Below are 18,067 nucleotides of genomic sequence, written 5' to 3' on the forward strand. Positions count from 1 at the left end.
TGTGGCCGAACCAGTATAAATCTGAGTTTGCACTTTCTCTTCCCTTAATCTCCTTTGTTTATTATTGCTTTATATTCATATTCAAATTGTTTTATTTGAATTAATATTTAAGAAGTTCATTGTTAAGGGAATTTATAACTTGAAAAGAAAGTGAAATAGATTTTAATTGGGGAAGTAGTTTGGAATATCTTAATTCAACCCCCCCTTCTTAAGATATCTGAGGCCACTTGTCTAACAATTGGAAAGTTGTCCATGAATCTCTAAAGAACCTAATATGGGATGGCATTTTTGTAATTGCAATTAACTAACCATTTGTATTTCATTTTTTTAATTTAAGTTGAAAATGTCGTCATTCACTAACTGTTACATAACAATTTATGATTGTAGGGAAAATTTGATATCAACGGTGATGTCAATGGTCGCCACTAGATGGAGGCAATTTAAGTCTTCCTTCACCACTAAATATGTATATGTTGACAATGATGATCAAGATAAACATAATCCTTCTATTAAGTATCGTCTGGATCCAGAAAGTTGGTAGGAATTTGCAAAAAGCCACCAAACCCCTAATTGGTAGGTTTGAAGTCGATGGGTTTTTCTTTAAATTTGATTTCAAATATGTTACTTGAATTCATTAATTTGTGGAAATTCTTTATAATTTATCGTAGGGAATATGAGAAAAGGCTTAGGAAATTCAAAAATACAATGAATGCCCCCACTTACTGTCTCGTAGGGGTTATGAGCTGCTCCAAAAGAAACTCATATATGAGATAAGGAAAACACGACAACAGAAAGCTGAGTATACTGAAGATTCAGCAATGATCATCGACCCTCCATCACTGATTGCAAGACATGTGAAGTGGCAGATGGCCCGCATAAAGCGATATAGGCAGATGAAATCTAAGGCGGTATAAGAAATATCTGATAAAATTGTGAGTTCATGTTAAGGCTGAATTTGAAGGCTTATTTTTTGTATAATAAGAAGGATCTAAGTTGAAATCTAAATCCATGTTGTTCATGTTACATGACTCTTTACAAGAATAGATGACGCAGGGCAACTTTGTTCCCCATGGTCGTGACAACATACTGAATATTGCTATTGGGCGACTAGAGCATCCAGATCATGTTTGTGCGGTGAGGATTAGTTTCACAATCAACCAGTACTTTGGACAGGCCTCACGTGGCTCTAACACTTCCTTTGCATCAATCAACCCACAATAATTGGTTGACATCATCTGAAACCTAATAAAGACCATGTCAACATGAATTGTTATTATTGATGAATATGTGAATATGAAATGAGGTTGTTGTTGTTGTTGATAACGCCATTGAGATGAGATGATATTTATGTTGTGAATGACATGAAAATTGAATGTTGATTGATGTTGGAAATGCATTGGCATGTGCATGTTGTGTATGTTCGTGGGGGCACTGTGCACTGACCTTCCAGGGTCTTTGGCACTAGCTTTTGACCATGTTCATACGTTGGATGTTGTGTATGATCGTGGGGGGCACTGTGCACTGACCTTCCAGGGTCTTTGGCACTAGCTTTTGGCCACGATCATATGTCATATGGAGTGTATGTCATGGGGGGTAGAGTGCACTGACCTTGTCGGATGGCCCAGACATGGGTAATTAGCATGGTTAGAGAATCTAAGCATTTCTGAGGGGATGCTTAGGCGCTTTAATTGGTCCATGGTCTTTGGCACTTACTTTTGGTCGTGATCATAGCTCATATGACACAGGAAATAGAGTAACTGTGGCCAAGTGTACTTTGTACTAGGGGGCTGTCACCTGGTAGGGAACACCTTTGGGCTCCCAGGCTGATCACCTATGGGAGGGGGCTGTTACATGCACAATCGGGTGGTCTCAACAAACTCAGCACAGTTCCCTAAGTGAAAGTGTCGTGTGGACACGCTTAGGCTATTTCTTGAGGTTTGGTTGTTGTTGGTACGTACCACATTGCATCTGAGTGTTGAGTCAGGTGCATGCATCATTCTGTGCAGTCTTGATTGGGTCCATGGATGGATGATGAGTAATTGTTGGATGTGGATGATGATTATTTGTTGGATATGAGTGTTGAATAATGATTGTTGTGTATGCTCATCATGTTTGCCTATGTTCCTTGCTAATTGTGGTTATTTGGAATTGGTATTGGTTCTTTTTATAATGAACTCACCCTTGCAATTTTGTATCGTGTGGTTGATACCTGTGATGATCACGAACCTTGTTCGTGGGAGCAGAATGACAGTGATAGGGTGCAAGGAGTAAGATACTGGTGAGGAGTCGTCGAGCCAACGTGATGACGTTGGCGTTATTTTGGGAGAGAGTTGTGTTTTGTAATCAACTCCTCCGTAGTTGGTTTTTAAGTTTTATTTTGTTGAGTTAAAGATGTAAAACTGGGATTTTAATTATATCTATGAACATATTTAATTTTCGTTATGCGTATGACATGTACCGAATTATTGTTTCTATGTAATTATGCATATTCACTTAAGTAATGGCATGTTGTTGGATGAATTTATGTTGTGACAAAATCACTTTTATTTTCATAAGCAACAATTAAGGGAGTTCTTTTTATAAAAATTGAAATTATCGAATATTAGAGTGTGGATACCGTAGCGACGAGGCGGGTCGTTATAGTTAGTCCTTGGCGAATTCTTTTTGGCAAAGGGAGAAGAGAATGAAAAGATATAACACACTATTGTTTTTTATGAAAGAACAAGGTTTGGAAACCAGAAAACTCAGAAAGCTTTTGGCAAAGGAAGAAGAAGTTCAAAAAGATGTTCAAAGAGATTCAAAGGTTGTAAAAGAATATGTTAAAAGTTATTGAAATGCAAGTCAAGGTCTTGCTTTTATAGACTCTTCATGTCTGGTCAAGAAAAACCATTAGAAGAGTTATAACCTTGAGAAAAACCTGAAAACCATTGGAAGAGTTACATCTCTTGATTTTTATTCAAAACTTGTCACTGGTAATCGATTACCAAAACCATGTAATCGATTACACAAAGCATTTCATGAAAAGATGTGACTCTTCACAATTGAATTTGAATTTCAACGTTCAGATACTCTGGTAATCGATTACCAATATATTGTAATCGATTACACCATTTAAAAAACAATTGGAACGTTGCAAATTTAGTTAAAAGTTTTTGAAATTAAACTTTGCTACTGGTAATCGATTACAAGAAATTGGTAATCGATTACCAGAGAGTAAAAACTCTGGTAACTTGGAAAATTTTGAGAAAAACTCTTTTGAAAAAAAAAATTGTGCTATGTTTGTTTTTTGAAAAATCTTTTCAATGCTTCCCTTGTGAAGTCTTCTTGATTTCTTCTCTTGAAACTTGAAATTAATCTTGATCTTGAACTTGTTGACTCAATTCTTGAAATCATTCTTTGGGCTTTTTGTCATCATCTTTGTCATCATCAAAACTACTTGAATCAACTTGATTCATCATCATGAAGCTTGCTTCTACAGATATCTCATGTGTGGAGAGATATCTGTTAAGGCAGCTCACATGTTATCACTTCCTAAGGTATTTCAAACTAAAGAAAGATTTTTTAATTTTATTATTATTTTTTACTGTTACTTTATTATGTATTGTTACCTGTAGTATTCAAGATAGACTATTTCTTCCTTAATTGGAAACTTTAAATAATTTATACTGCATGACCCTCAGGTTTCGGATTTCTTTACATTGTTAATACAAAGAGTTACTAGCAAGCTTTTGGTGAAGTCTATGTGACACAAAAGTTTCTAGAGAATTTTTGTGGAGACCAGGTATATCAAAATAAGACATGTTAGTGCTAAATAATTTATATGAAGCTTCACTGTCTAGAAGGAGTTGAATGTTGTACTGGTTCACCAATTATATCATGCGATAATTTGAACGGTCAAAAGCTAAGACACTGTGACTTTATCTATTTTGAGAAGTTTGTGAGGAACATAATGTTGTTGGTGAAGGACAAAAGAAGACCATCAAGACTTTAATGTTCATTGAGGGTTGTCCTACACGTTTGGGTTGCATGGTATGCCATTACCAGTAACTTAGAAACTTTGTTTTCTTATTTATTCTAATTCTTAATCTTCCAAACTATTTAGACAGATTCTTCATCTTTTGTGACACTACAAGTTTGTATGTGTTTATTGACATATTTATTTGAAAGCACATGTTCTTGTATAGTTGAACATTCTATCTCTTTAGCATGCTATGATTATGAAGCATCAATGTAGATGTGGATAACATACTACACTTACAGGTGTATTAGTGTATATGATAATATATTAAATAATGAAGTAGCACTTTTTACATATACCGATGTTGGTTTTCACTTAGAAATGAAATGTTAGAAAAATATAAAACCATTTACTTATTTTTGCCTAACAACTCAAGTCTCAATGAGTTTTCTAGTTATATTCCTAGTCAATGTTGGACATCTTAACATATCCCTCACACCCAGGATTAGACATCTAGAGCCTCAAGTTTTGCATGATTGAACATCTAAGGGTGGCCCAATATTAAGACTAGACATAATTTATATGCACCATTCATGTGTCTTCACCTAATAACTTAAGCTTTTGCGATAGTTGATTCATGATAAAAAAAAATAAACTGCATATCATATGGTTGTTGTATACTATGGAGCATGTTGTTAAACATTAAAACTACTAATGCTCTCATTTTTCAATGAATGGATGTTTCCATATATCAGTATAATGCCTGTGAATGTATGTATACATGATTTTGATGATGTCAAAGAAGAATCTAACAAGGCTGCTTCAAATGATAAGCATTTGCTTCTAGAATAATTCAAGATTGCTTCAACAAACAAAGCCTTGTTTCAAGATTCACTAAAGACCAAGCCTTGCCTTAAAACAAAGTGCTTTCAAGACATGCAAGGCTCTGGTAATCGATTACCAGGAAGTGTAATCGATTACCAGAAGACAGGGTTGAGAAATAGCTGTTGAAAAAGGTTCTGAATTTGAATTTTCAACATGTAATCGATTACCGTATGTCTGTAATCGATTACCAGCAACGAAACTTTGGAAATTCAAATTCAAAAGTCATAACCCTTCAAATTATAACTGTGTAATCGATTACACAAACATTGTAATCGATTACAAGTGGAAAGTTTTCAGAAAATCTGCCAACAGTCACATCTTTTCATTAGATTTGTGAATGGCCATCAAAGGCATATAAATAGGTGACTTGGGCACGAATTTTAGAGAGAGAGAGTTTTGCTGGTCCAAAATGTCTTATCCTCTCAAAAGAAAATGAGAGAGATTCCAAGAGAACTTCATTGTCAAATGCTCTCTCAAAGAACTCTTGGGCAAACACTTGCACATCTATTAAGAGTTCATCCATGGATCTTCATTGTAATATTCTTCTCTTGAAGAGAGAATTCTTCTTCCATTCTTCTTATTCAATGAGATTGGTTAAGAGACTGTGAGTCTCTTGTTGTAAAGCATCTGAACACAAGGGATGGGTTGTCCCTGTGTGGTTCAAACTTTGTAATGGATTTTACAAAGATAGTGGAAATCTCAAGTGGGTTGCTTGAGTACTAGATGTAGGCACGGGAAGTGGCCGAACCAGTATAAAATTGTGTTTGCATTCTCTCTTCCCTTATCTCATTTATGTTATTGCAATCAATTTTGCCTTGCATGTTTATAGAACATTATTAAATTGATTGTTGTTGCTTCTTCTGCATTCTAAGCCTATCCCTCTTAAGATTATTGAGGCCACAAGGTCCAACAATGCCTAGGGAGTATTTTCTCTGACTTTGGTATACAAGAAATTTTAAACAATATTTTCTTTGTAGTTATCAGTGTAGCAGTAAGTTAAAATTGGCTTACAATCCTTTGTTTCCAAACTTCTCCTATGGGATATTTATTCTCCACCTTGTGCTTTGTTAATTATGATGTTTATGGATTTTTGCTACCATCATCTACCTTGATATGAATGTGAAATTGACTTGTGGACATTCTCTTGATAGAGATTTTCTCTATTTCTTTGGGTAATTTGGTCTACATATTCCTTTTTATAGTACAATATGCTCTATACTTATTTATGTTTTTGTTCAACATGTTCAATATTTGATTTAGATAAACAGATGTAGTGTTTATTAGCATGTCTACCTTGACTTCTAAATTCTATTGATTATGAATTAGGCTATTAAGTAACATTTAGATGATTTCATTTTGTTCTAATACAAATTTGAAGCGCTACCCAAGAACTTTAAGATTTAGGCATGAACATCATTGTGCTCAAGTATGTTTATTTTTATATTGTTCTCTGTGTAGGCTCTACGACTTGTGGCTTAATAACATAAGGAGGGTTAGCAGTACGTTAACCTTGCATGTTATCTACATTGATGTTGTGTTTTATTGTCTTATCATGTAGATTAGGTCACATGGTTGCAATGTTCAAATATTCTTCGGTTGCCACATATTCTGTGTCTATGCCTCCTCAAAAGTTGGAGTTTTGTGGTGTGTTCGCATCCTGGTACTACTTGTTCTTATAGATGTGAAATCTAACCGGCCAGTGCACCGGGTTGTCAAGTAAATAATTAAAATGGTGTGAACCAAGTATCGAACTCAGGGAACTTGTTTTACTTGGTAAAACATCATTCAGTAAATAGGCATTTGCGTAAAGAATTGATTATCATGAAGTAAAAACAGAAGTAATTCTATTCTAAGTAAAAGCAGTAATTGTGAGCAAGTGACTGTGAAAACAAATATGTAAAAGCATTGGGTCCTTCTACTAAGATACTTGATGCAATTAGGGTTTTTCTCTACTTGAAATTATTTTTGTGTTCTATGCTGAAGGCACAAATACCAAACACCGATGTCTCACGAGTTTGGCCTAATTCAAATTAAACTTTGTTCTCATATGTCTCTTGTTGAACTTAGCCCAACCAACAACATTACAATTACAGCATGATAAAAACTAAATTACCACTCTCCGTGTCCGGCAGTTTGATAACCTAGCCCTGCCCTATCCAGTTCTAAGGATGTAGTACATTTTCCAATGCTAAAGCTCCTAACCTTACACACGAATGGGTGATCAAGCCACAAGCGTGCATAACATAAGCACAGATAGAAACATTGAACACATAAAAACAACTTCAAATAGATAGTAATAATATTTACATCAAGCACTCAACGGAATTTCCCAACAAAGGATTCTAGCCCTCCATTACAAGGGAGTACCTTTCACAAATAGGAGAAGGGTTTCACAGAAAATACCAGATTACAAAGCAGTGGGAATGTCTCCTCCACCTCTAGGAACCTAGGAATCACTCCTAAACCTACCTAAAAGTTAGGGCCTTTTTCTTCCTTGCTCAGCTTTTCCTCTGTTCTTCGTTTAGCACTAGGCTCACATAGTCTATACAGACCTCCTATTTCATTCTCTGCAATTCAGGCTTAAAAAGGGCTTTTTGTTCGTGAAGGCGCGCTTAGCGCCATTTTCGCGCTTAGGGCGAGTAAGTGAAATTTGGCTCAGTGCCATTCTCGCGCTAAGCGCAGAAAAGACAATCTTCTCGCTAAATGAGTTGATGACGCGCTAAGTGCATGATGACATGGCAGATTCTCTTCAATATTCATCTCACTCGCTAAGCGGTTGATGTCTCATTAAGCGGTCCAGTCTCGCTAAGCACATAGTCCAGGCTTAGCGAGATAGCAGCTTTTGCACCTTCAAATTTTTCTCCTTTTTACCTGGAATTGAAGTGAAATTTACATTAAATTCATATGGAAAGCTTCTACTGAGAAAATATAAAAGCTAAACAAGAAATATTTACAATCCTACCAAAAAGAACCATAAATTGGGAGAAATATATACATTTTTGAAAAATTTTCTATACAAAAGTTAGTCGTAAAAGACGACTAACAAACTCCCATAAATTTACAGTTTTGCTTGTCCTCAAGCAAAGAAAGAACAATTCAGTTGTCCTCAAGTGACAAACTCACAGTGGTTAACAAGGTGTTTGTTCCAAGGAATTCAATCACATGACATGAATGGCATACAATGTTTCAATCAATAGCTTCTCACAAGACATGCAACTTTTCAAAGATATGAACATGATTATTAAGCATCACAGCTGAAATAAGCTAGGAGGAATGACAGGTATCATGGAAGGATCATCAAGCAAAGCCTCACGGTCACTGTTTCACTTAAACACAATTTTTTAGGCTTTCCATCAATCAAAAACCAACATAAGTCTCAATCTTTGCACTTCATCTCATGTCATACAGTCAAAAACACACAAACTGAACCCGAAGGACTTTAATAGGCTTGTAATGAGGCTGGGCTGCAAATAAATCATGGTTTTTCTAGGATGCAAAGGCTTAAGTTCTAGGAGAGCATCCGTCCTTAGATAAACTTATTTTCTTTTTATTTCCAGCTTCAATTACTTTCCTTAAAGCACTTGGCTTCACTTCTTCTTAGATAATAGCACACACACTTTTATTTTGAAAACTTGCAGTTTTTTTATTTATTTATTTGTTTTGAACAACAGCTCTTTACTTGTTGCTTATTGACTTACTGTGTGTGCTGATATTTTCTTACCATTAGAAGCTATCACCCAATAAACTCCCCTAAATTTGGGATAAATTTTCTTTGAACCATAATGCTCTCCTACAACCTATGACAAGGTAGATGGAGATGTAATCCATAGGTTCAAGGTTCAATCAAACAATCAGATTTTTAGCTCAATCATGGGTGCAAAGGATATGTCATTCATTCACAAGGTAAGCTTTTTGGCTAAGTGGTTAATTCACACAAAACATGGCCTTCATCATCTTCAAACTCATGCATTCATTCCATAATCAGAGATTCATGCAAAAATCATTACTTAATACTAGTCGTTCTCTCACAATTCAAGATCACACATTCACCGGGTTGTGGTTAATGAATACCTTCACAATCAAACTGTTAAACTAACTAACATTTTCATTCATGATACTAATCCATGTTCTTTCTCTTTTAATCACTGCATGCTTATTCAAAACATATGATTTACACATTCCAATTCACTCAAATCATGTAATCGATCAATTCAAACCAACAAAAACTGAATTTTTCAAAATCAAACATCATAAAATGAAATATACTATTCAAACTAGCTTCAAGCAAGCTACCATGCAATCCAAAAACTAAAGTAAAATAATAAACTGAATTTTAAAAACTGAAACATAAATATAAAACTGATGTGCCATTATTTTCTCCTATTTGTTAACCCTTTTTGCACCATTTTAATTACTGATTAGTCTTAATTGTTAAATTAATGAGGCAATTTTATTATTTGGACCCATTCAGCTAATTTGATGTTTTTTTTTAATCTAATTTCAGGAATTAATAAAGCATTGGGCTTGAATCCAGAATTGGGCTTGGACTTGAAGAGGACAGACTATTTTATTCTACAAAATTTTATCTTATCTATACTTTATCTTATCTAGATATTATTTAGATTTGATCTCATCTAGATATTATTTCATCTAGATATTATCTTATCTTATCTAGATTTTATTTTATTTTATTTATGGGCTTGGATTTAAAACATATTTGTAAGCTTTGGGGCTGGAAAACTATATAACAGCACCAAGGTTCTAGTTTAGGCTTTCTCTTCTCTTTCTTCTTTATTTTCATTTTTGGAATTCCAGTTCTGACTTTTCGTTTTAGCAATAAAATTTTGTTCTTCAATCTATAATTTCGTTCTCTATTTGATTAATGGAATACTAAGTCTCCAACGTTGTTTTCTCTTGAGGATCAAGCACAGTTCTCTTTGAGGTTCTATTATTACTGTTAAATTCTCTTCAGTTTTTCCTCTTCACTAATTACTCTGAATTTGTTGCTTTTAATTCATGCATGCTTAGTGCTTGATTAATTGTCTCTACGCTTAATTTACGTTCATGCTTAATGATCATTTATGAGTAATTGGTGTATGTGTTGCTTAATCACATAATGAATGCCTTATGTTGAATTTTGCTTAGTAATTTAATTTAGGGTTGGATTAAGTGGTTGAACTGATAAAGGATAAATTCTCGCAACCTAGGATAAGAGACTTGCTTGTGAATCAAGGGGAAGCAACGTGTTTTAATTATGATATTTTCTAATTCACATCTATTCGCTGTTTAATTTACAAAAGCAAACAACCCCTACCCCAATTTGTTACTATTTCCTACTATCTGTTATGAACATTTGGTTTATCATTGCTCATTGGGAAACGACCTAGGATCACTTCCTAGTTACTGCATTTTAATGTTTATTTGATTTGGGTACGACCTCAATCAAATTTGGCGTCGTTGCCGGGGAGCAGTGTCCAAAGGTTCATAATAGCTAGTGTCGTGTTAGTGTTTAATTCTTGTGTTAGTGTTTAATTCTTTCGTGTTGTGTTAGTATTGTTTAGTACCTTGTTATTTTGTTTATTGTGTGTTCTGTATTAGTTTTTCTGTTCAGCGCTTCCTCTGTTTCAGTTTTGGTGTTTTGCTGTGAATAGTGTTTTGCAACGGATTTAGCGACCACTTTTGCTGAATAGAACACTTGCGAGAAAACAGGATAGTAGTGGAAATCCCTTAACCACAGATTTTAGAGACCAACCTTGCTGAATTAATTGGGATTTTTTGTTTTGGTAGCTATAGTTGTTATTTTTGGCTGAATTTTTGTGTGGTCACTTCTTTTGATCCATATTTTGTGGGAAAAATAATTGGAGCCCTTAGTTTGGTCAGATTTGAAAGTTCCAAAAAAGTAGCAAATTTGATTTTTGTCAAAACTTCAAACGGCCATAGCTTTTGCTCTGGTTATCAGAATCGCTATTATTATATATGTATTTGGGGTAGAAAAAAATTTCCCATGCCGTGGCAGCTTGCCATAGGCTGGATAAGGTCTCCTTCTTCCAAAAATTGCGATTCTGTCAAAAGTTTTTTATTTTCCAAGTATTATTCTCTTATTTTTCTTAACTTATCATTTTTAGCTTCTATAGTTAGACTTTGAATTTTTGTTTGAAATTTTTTGTGCTATCTTCTCATCATTTTATAAGGTTGCCCACAAAATTTCAAGTCATTTGGATATCATTTAATGGTAGCTGTAGTTCAAACCTACACTGTTACTTGTATAAGAAGACAACTAGTTGTGCATGCTGAATATATTGTATGACTAGAGGCAATCTGTCTGACTTACAACCCTTTGATCCTGAGATAGATAGGACATTTCATAGATTAGTTAGACATCATTTAGTACCTTTTGAGCATCCTGAGCATTCTGTTATTGGTGATTTTGAGCATTATTGTTTTGAACATTCTGAGAACATGGCACAATCTCCACCCCGTGAGAGGACTCTAAGGGAAATGGCTACACCTGATTTCTCTCCTATTTTCGTTTTAGTTTTAGGCTTTTCTTCTTTTAGACATTATTTTCGTTTTGCAATTCCAGTTTTTACTTTTCGTTTCAGCAATAAAATTTCGTTCTTCAATCCATAATTTCATTCTTGATTAATGGAAGGCTAAGTCCCCAGCGTTGTTTTGTCTTGAGGATCAAGCATAGTTCTCTTTGAGGTTCTATTATTACTGTTAAATTTTGTTCAGTTTTTCCTCTTCACTAATTACTCTGAATTTGTTGCTATTAATTCATGCATGCTTAGTGCTTGATTAATTATCTCTGCGCTTAATTTATGTTCATGCTTAATGATCGTTTATGAGTAATTGGTGTATGTGTTGCTTAATCACATAATGAATGCCTTATGTTAAATTTCACTTAGTAATTTAATTTAGGGTTGGATTAAGTGGTTGAACTGATAAAGGATAAATTCTCGCAACCTAGGATAAGAGACTTGCTTGTGAATCAAGGGGAAGAAACGTATTTTAATTCCGATAGTTTCTAATTCAATTTTATTCGCTGTTTAATTTACAAAAGCAAACAACCCCTCCCCCAATTTGTTACTATTTCCTACTATCTGTTATGAGCATTTGGTTTATCATTGCTCATTGGGAAACGACCTAGGATCACTTCCTAGTTAGTGCATTTTAATGTTTATTTGATTCGGGTACGACCTCGATCAAAAACCAAATTAAAATTATACTAAAAACAGAATAATAATAAAAGTGTTCAAAAGACAGGAAAGTAGAAATCCTATCACTGGTCCTGCGGTGGGTCCTGATCCATGGCCTCATCATCGAACAAATGCAGCACAGGCGTGCCTGCTGGTGATCCTTGTGGGGTGCTTAGCTCCAACACTAGTGTAGATATTGGTGATGCCTATGGACTGGCCTCCACAATCATTGGATCTACCTCTAGATCAGTTTCTGGTACAAATGACTCTGGGGAGTGGCCTCTAAATCATCCTCCTGAGCAGCAGGTGTAGTCTTTGGATCTAGTTGAGGCTCCTGAGCTACGGAGGCCTCACCTCTTCCATGAGAAGAAGGTTGGACTCCTAGCCAGGCCACCTGCAAAGAAAACTCCTCCATGCTCATAATTGGCTGATGCTGAGCCAAACTATGTAAACTCTACATCACCAAGTATTGACCCTGGTGAATGCTCTACAACATCGCCATCATGAGGTCTATGCTCTGAGCGAATGCTGAGACAAACTATGTATCACCAGGTATTGACCCTGGTGAAAGCTGACCGTGGGGTCGTCCAATTTCCAGCAGTTCTTCTTTATGTAAGCCAAGTTAATGGCTGGGCTGAGGGACTCAAAAGTCAAGGAATCTGAGGTGACTCCTTGGGCCATGCAAAAGGAAATGATGAGGGCTAGAAATCCGAGCCTCGAGGAGTTGGACTGAGCCATAAGAGTGATCTGTCCAAAGATGAGGGCTCTAACATTCATGTCCATCTTCATCACTAATCCATATACCAACCTTGCCCTGTCCAAGTTCAGATCAGAAGTGTGTGATGTAGGGGCAAGGTTGAAATAAGACAGAACACTCTAAGTCTGCACCAGAGTAGTGAGGTCCTTCCTCAGCAGCTTCTATGGCAGGCCCTCAGCATTCAGAACAAATCCCCTACCAGGGATACAAAGTCGGGCAGCCAGCTCCTGAGGGTCTGGTCTTAGTCTACAGAACCTGGAGTAAGCAGGAAGAGTCTCCCTGGCTCTAGAACAACCGGAGTCTCCAGAAAAGTGTTGAGGGAATCCGCATCAAACTTAATTAAATGCCCTCTGACCCTAACTTGCTTTGGAGGCTTATCCCCCGGGACATAAAGATTAGCATAAAATTCCTTCATGAGAGCCACATCTATGCTCCCCTCCATGAGGTTGGTTAGCGTCCTGTGCCAATTTCTTATGACTAGCTCTGTCCTGAACTCATCAAACTCTGTGACAAAAAGCTTCACATTCCTTTCTGGAAGGATGTTCCGACCAAGAGCGTTGTCAGCGTAGCGGTTCCAGGCGTCATCAAAGGTGAATTTGTGAGTATCGTAGTGAGGCTGGGGCCTAGAAGCCATCTGCACAAAAGAAACATAGAAACCAAGTTAAAACAGGTTTTATTTGAAATGACAAGCTGAAAAATGAAACTGAAATTCAGACTGGGCGCTTAGCGTGACAAATGCACTTAGTGCGCCTTATGAAAAATTACTCATGCGCTTAGCGCGACAGCCACGCGCTTAGCGAGTTGACAAAGATCAGAATTTTCTACAGAATTGGCTTAGTGAGCAGGCTTGCTAAGCCCAATTCCACAACAGAAACCAAATTGCGCTTAGCGCAGCCAGACACGCTTAGCGCGACAACACTACTGGACATAAATGGCTTAGTGAGAAGGCTCGCTAAGCCCAATTCCAACAATCACAGAAACAGAGAGTAAATTGCGCTTAGTGCAAAGGGCGCACTTAGCGCATGGCAAAACATAAAGAAAATCACAAGTGCCTTAAGCTTAGTGGGCAAGCTCACTTAGCCCAGGCTTATTCAGCCAACAGGGCTGAGTGGCTTAGTGAGCAAGCTCGCTTAGCCACGAACACGAAAGCAATAAAATTTTTTCTAAGTGTCTGAAACACATTACTCCCTTAGCGCACAGCCGCGCTTAGAGAGTTCATAAACATTCAATCATTCATCAGATAAGATGAACTCGCTTGGCGGGACAGGGTCGGCTTAGTGAGTTCATCTGGAAATCCAGATATTCATCAAAAAGTGATGAACTCGCTTAGCGCAACAAGACACGCTTAGCGCATTCATCGCCATTTCCAGAAAAATTGGGGCTTTTTCAGCCCCCTCAACTTAGGCCTCTATTAGGCCATCAAATCCTAACCAAAACATTTCAAAATGAGATACATTGTATGCGAATCAAAACCCCTAACACTATTCTAACTAACAACTAACCTACATCATGCAGTCAAAATGAAAATCAAAGCTTTAAAGTAGTAAACTAAGTTAACTAACCTAAGGCTTAAAACAAAAATTAAAAACAAGGTTAAAGGAAGCTTACTTGGATTGCTGAAATAGGATTCAAAGAAGGAAGCAAGGAGGGCAAGCAAAGAGTGAGAGCACAGTGCAGAGAAAAAGCACCAACGAAATGCCAAAATGCAGTTTAAAAGCACATATGAAAATGTAATTGCCAAAGGCAGTTATGCCTTATTTTTGGCAATTTCGAATGCCTCGCTTAGTGTGTCAACTCGCTAAGTAAGCATAAATGGCGTTTAAGTTTCCAAACACACGCGCTTAGCAGGCAAACTCGCTTAGCCCAATGCAAAAATTCAAATTTTCCATAAAAGACTTTGGGCTTAGCGCGAAGAGTCGTTCTTAGCAAGCTCTGCAGCTCTGATTGGCCTGCAACTCTCGCTTAGCAAGCAGTGGCTGCACTTAGCAAATAACATGCTCCTTAAATGCAGTAGTGGGCTGCGCTTAGCATGGGTGGCTCACTTAGCGCAATTCGAAAGAATTAACATCCAGAGAAGTTTTTGCACTTAGTGAGTCCGTGCGCTTAGCCCAATTCGAAAGAATTAAAATCCAAAGAAGTTTTTGGGCTTAGCGTGAAGAACGCGCTTAGCGAGACCACAACAACTAATGATCAGGGGTCAAGGTGCTTAGCACAAGCAAGAGCTCACTCAGCGCAAGAAGGAAAATCCGCACCGCTTAGTGCGGGATGTGCGCTTAGCGAGTGGACTGCTGAAAATTTTTCTAAGTTAATTTTTTTCGTCCACTGTTTCAAAGAAGCTGTTCAACCCCTTTTATGCAATACAAAGCATGCTTAAAATGATTTCATGCAACCTCAAATAAACAAACTCTAAAAAAAATGCAATGAAAACAAAATTAAAAAGGACTGGGTTGCCTCCCAGGAAGCGCTCTTTTAACATCATTAGCTTGACACATGATACCTCAAGGGTCTGGATCAAATTTGGTTCCTACTTTTAGCCTTTTCCTCAACTCCTTCACATGCAAGCAGACATTTTGGTCCAAAAGTTATTTTTCTTCATCAAATAGATCGAAACTGATCTTTTGATCTTCGATGCCCATTTCCAACTTTCTTCTTCCCATATCCACCACACAGCTTGTGGTCAACATGAATAGACATCCCAAGATCCATGGGATATCAGCATCTTCTTTGATGTCCATGACCACAAAGTCGGCAGGGAAAGTGAAGTGCTTTACTCGGACCAAAATGTCTTCTATCACTCCATACGGTCTGGTGATGGAGCGATTAGCTAACTGCAGAGTCATTCTGTTTGGCATTATCTCCAGCTCTCCCATCCTCTAACACATAGAGAACAACATCAAATTTATGTTGGCTCCAAAATCAATAAGAGCCTTACCAACTGAGACAGCACCGATCGAACAAGGTATAGTAACACTGCCTGGATCTTTGTGCTTGGGTGGAAGGATGTGTTGAATCACAGCACTATAGTTTCCCTTCACTACAATTGTGTCACTGTGGATATACTTGCTCTTTCGGGTTAGCATATCCTTCAGAAATTTAGAGTAAAGTGGCATCTACAGTAAGGCCATTCTGAAGGGCATGGTGATCTCTAGCTTCTTGAATATGTTAAGAAAATGTGCAAGATGTCTTTCTTTGTCCTTCCTAGAAGGTACCAATGGATATGGCACTTCTTTCCCCTCAGATGGAGCTATCTCTTTCTTCGTTTCTCTGGACTGCTCACTCTAACTCTTTTTCTTTTCATCTCTTTTTTCATTTTTTTTCAATTTTTTCATTGTTTTCTTTTTCTTTTTCTTCTTCTTTTTCTTTTTCTTTTTCTTTTTCTTTCTTTTTCTCATCATTTATTTCATTCTCATTCTTGCTTATTGTATTCTCATTCTCCTGGTCATCCTCTTCATCTTCTATCTCCTCAAGTTCACAAAAATTGTCCTCTGGTTTAGATGCTTGTTCAGTTACCAGTTGTTGATTATCTCCATCCACTATCTTCTCATCCTTTTCTTCTTCAGCCATGGTTGCCATTTTTCCATGGGTCATCACAGCTTTACACTCTTCCTTTGGATTGTTTTCTGTGTTGGCTCCAAATTTTGAGGAAGAGTTGTCAGCTATTTGTTTAGCTAATTGTCCCACCTGGATCTCCAAATTTTTAATGGCTAACTCAGTACTCTTGTGATTTGACATTAAAACCTGCATGAATTGAGCAAGAGTCTCCTCCAGCTTTGTTGTCCTCTCATAGAGGTTAGGCCCTTGTTGTGGCGCCCTATTTGATGGTCCACCCTGGTCTTTGTTTAATTGATTACCAGGGTGAATCCTCCACTGATTTTGTTGCTGGTTGTAATGCTGGCCCTGTTGGAATCCAGAAAATCCACCTGCATAAAAATTCTGCCTTGACTGGTTCCCCATATAATTAACTTCATGTGTTGATTCTTCAGTGGGAATACAACAGCCTGATTCATGAGCTCCACCACAAAGTGTGCAACCTGCAACCTGCAAAACAGAAGAAGGTGAAGGTTGACTAACATGTAATTGAGTTGGCAGCTTACTCAGTGTTTCTGTTAAAGTCTTTAGTTGCTTGGCCAACAACTTATTATGCGCCAACAGAGCATCTTGTGATGACAACTCTAATAAACTCTTCTTGGTGGGATAGTGTGTTCTATCAGTGAAGATAGCATGATCACTAGCAGTCATATTCTCAATTAGTTCCATGGCTTCTTTAGGAGTTTTAAGCTTTATTTTATCCCCTGCAGAAGCATCTAAGAGCTACTTAAATTGTGGCCTCAACCCGTCAATGAAAATATTCAGCTGTATGGGCTTAGAGAATCCATGAGGAGGAGTTTTCCACAGCAAGCTACAGAATCTTTCTAGGGCTGTACTCAAAGATTCATCCGGGAACTGGTGAAAGGAAGAGATGGTAGCCTTTCCCTTTGCAGTCTTGGACTCTGGGAAATATTTCTTCAGAAACTTTTCCACAACTTCATCCCAAGTCCTCAAGCTATTACCTTTGAATGAATGCAGCCACCTCTTGGCTTCTCTAGATAGTGAGAATGAAAATAAGCTGAGCCTAATAGCATCTTCTGGCACTCTAGCAATTCTGACTGTGTTACAAATTTCAATGTAAGTTGCTAGATGTGCATAAGGATCTTCATTGGGCAAACCATGAAATTGATTGCCCTGTATAAGCTTAATCAAAGAATGTGGATATGTGATATTCTGAGCTTGAACCTCCGATCGTGCAATACTAGTGAAAAATTGTGGCACACTTGTACTTGAGTAGTCTTCAAGGGTTACTCGTCTAGGTTGCTCATCAGCCATTGTGTTGGCTTCAAGCAATGTTGTATCTGATTCCCTTGTCCCTGGAAAACTAGAAGATGACTTTGGAGCTAGGCTGAGGTTCTTCAAGAATTGTTGCTGCTTCTATATCCTGCAAAAAATTTCTACGCCTTTCTGCTCTGTTCCTTCTACAAGTTGCTTCGATTTCCAAGTCTATTGGAACCAAATTACCTACAGAGGACTTTCTATGCATACACAACTAAGCATAAACAGCAGTTAACCAATTTCGAAGAAAAATAAATTCTACAGTAAACAAGTATTCACAAAAATAAAACAACGAATCAAAGAATAAAGAATAAACACTACAAACTGAACTAAACTTTTCCAAATAAAGAGAAGTTCCCCGGCAACGGTGCCAAAATACTTGTTTGCATCCTGGTACTACTT

Source organism: Glycine max, chromosome 1 (genome assembly GCF_000004515.6).
Source record: "Glycine max cultivar Williams 82 chromosome 1, Glycine_max_v4.0, whole genome shotgun sequence".
NCBI lineage: Eukaryota > Viridiplantae > Streptophyta > Magnoliopsida > Fabales > Fabaceae > Glycine > Glycine max.